This window comes from Musca vetustissima, unplaced genomic scaffold (assembly GCF_032173495.1).
Source record: "Musca vetustissima isolate MV318-11 ecotype Yass unplaced genomic scaffold, APGP_CSIRO_Mvet_v1 utg174106, whole genome shotgun sequence".
Lineage (NCBI taxonomy): Eukaryota > Metazoa > Arthropoda > Insecta > Diptera > Muscidae > Musca > Musca vetustissima.
The window spans coordinates 23,857-26,644 of NW_026881654.1; positions in this window are offsets into that span (position 1 = coordinate 23,857).

Genomic DNA, 2,788 nt, shown 5'->3' on the forward strand with positions numbered 1-2,788 from the left:
TTTTCCAAAAAAAAAAAAAAAATAAATAAATAAAATAAAAAAAAAATAAAATGAAAACTTAAACAAGTGAAAAGCGATAAGTTCGGCCGGGCATAACTTTGGATAGCCTCCACCGTAGGTATACTTGAAATGAAAATATAGGGAATATACCGAAAAGACCTATACCGAAATTTCTACAAACCGATTATATAAACCAAAATATAAGCCAAATACAAATTTCAACACTTTTTAATGGATATTTATACCCTCAGCCTTAAGACTAATGAGGGTATATACACTTTGATACGGTGAAAATGTGCCTCATCGAAATGTTGGTTCTAGATCCCATGTTTCTTTGGACCAAATCCGTTTCAGAAAATTTGGATTTTATCCAAACTTTGCTCGTTTTGTTATTTCTTCCAAACTTAGTTCACGTTCGAAGTTGGGGAATATCGTTCTACTGCTTCTATTACCTCCCACACAACATGGTCAAAATTGTGCAAAAAATTAATTTCATAATATCATGCGAACAGACTATCCTATCTGCACCAAATATTTTACATCCTTTTATTTTAACCAAGCCTATATCAAGTAGGAAGATGGGACTCATTGGCTCACTCCTTCTGGTCCCCACGAAATTTCGATATTTATGAATCCAATATCAGGCAAATGGAATGTCCGATTCTAACCAAACTTGCATGGTAAGGTGCCGATCACCAACGTACCCAGGTTTTATTTCGGGAGTTTGGGCAGAAGCTGTTGTTTCAATATGAAAATTTGTATTGCAGAAACAAAAATTGTATGAGACGTCCTTGAAGGCTATAATTTAAACGTGACCAGTGTTGACTACATAGTGTAGCACTTACCGAACATTTGTAGTTATCATTCTATGATATGCTATGTCTAAATGAGGAATGATATAGTTCCATTTCGAAACTAACATATTAAAAATACCGAAAATCGGTAGTATCATTATATGGGGACTAGGCATAAATGCGGGCTATATATCATACATAGTTCATTATCGAACCTTACGTTCTAGTTTTTTTATATCGATATCCTCCGCAGGTGAAATGATTACAAAGGAGTCTTAGAACCAAATCCAAATCGGGAACAAATCAGATAACTATTTTAATATAAAAAGGGGGGTTATATGGGGACTACCCCAAAAAGAGGGCGAATATTAATATTTTTTTTATTTTGAAAAGCGCACTCAAGAACCCCAAAATACCGAAGATTGGGGGTACCCTTATATGGGGGCTACCGAAAAAATTGACTTATATTTATAATTTTATGTGGAGAAATTTGGTACCCAATAAGAACCCAATGTACCAAATTTCAGGGAATTCGGTTGAAATCGCGCTTAAGGCCCCCGAAATACGGTAAATTTTGGGGTACCGTTATATGGGAGCTACCAGAAATAGTGGACCAATATTTATAATTTGTAGTGAAGATATTTGGTACCCAATAAGAACCCAATGTACCAAATTTCAGCGAATTCGGTTAAAAGCCCGCTCAAGAACGCCAAAATATTAAAAACTTTGACCGATATAATCCATCTTCGAAAATGGGAAAATCGGTTCAGGTTTAGATATAGCTCCCATATATATTTTCGTCCGATTTAAGGTAAATGGTGCACCAAAGGCCCTAAATATAATTCGATTTGCACACAATTTGGCACAGCGTACTGAATTAAGCCTAGAATGATGTGTGCTAAGTTTCGTGAAAATCGGTACATATTTAGATACAGCTCCCATATACATTTTCGTCCGATTTAAGGTAAATGGTGCACATAAGTCCCTAAATATGCTTCAATTTACACGAAATTTGGCACAGCGTACTAAATTAAGCCTAGAATGATGTGTGTTAAGTTTCTTGAAAATCGGTTCAGATTTATATATAGCTCGGATATACATTTTCGTCCGATTTAAGGTAATTGGTGCACCAAAGACCCTATATATCTTTCGATTTGCACGAAATTTGGCATAGCGTTCTAAATTAAGTCTAGAATGATGTGTGCAAAGTTTAGTGAAAATCGGTTCAGATTTTGATATAGCTCCCATATATAGCTTCGTCACATGTTAGGTAAATAGTCCACTAAAGTCCCTAGAAATCTTTTGATTTGCACGAATTTTGGCATAGCGTACTGAATTAAGCCTAGAATGATGTGTGCAAAGTTTTGTGAAAATCGGTTCAGATTTAGAATAGCTCCCGTATATATTTCATCCGATTTTAAGTAATTGGTACACCAAAGTCTCTGAAAATCATTCGATGTGCACGAAATTTGTCATAGCGTACTGAATTAAGGCTAGAATGACGTGTGCAAAGTTTCGTGAAAATCTGTTCAGTTTTAGATAAAGCTCCCATATATATTTTCGTCCGATGTTATATAATTGGTGCACCAAAGTCCCAATATATCTTTCTATTTGCACGAATTTTGGAATATGATACTGCATTAAGTCTAGAATGATGTTGCTAAGCTTCGTGAATAGATCCATAGTTAGGCCGATTGACACAACGTACTGAAGTAATATAAATTAGTCTCTGGCAAGTTTCCCTGAAATCGGTCCAGATATAGATATATAACAAAATCGGGTTTGGATACATATGTAGAACATACTCGGAACTGGACCTTACTGGTTAAAAATAATTTTTAGAAGGCTATTAAAAGGCGTGGATTTTTTAAAATACTTTTTCGAAGGATATATAATACACCCATGACCACTTAACGTTTATCCCAATGGCTAATGTGCATCACACATTAAGGACAACAACTACTCACATTCAATGGGCCGTAAATATTTAAGTG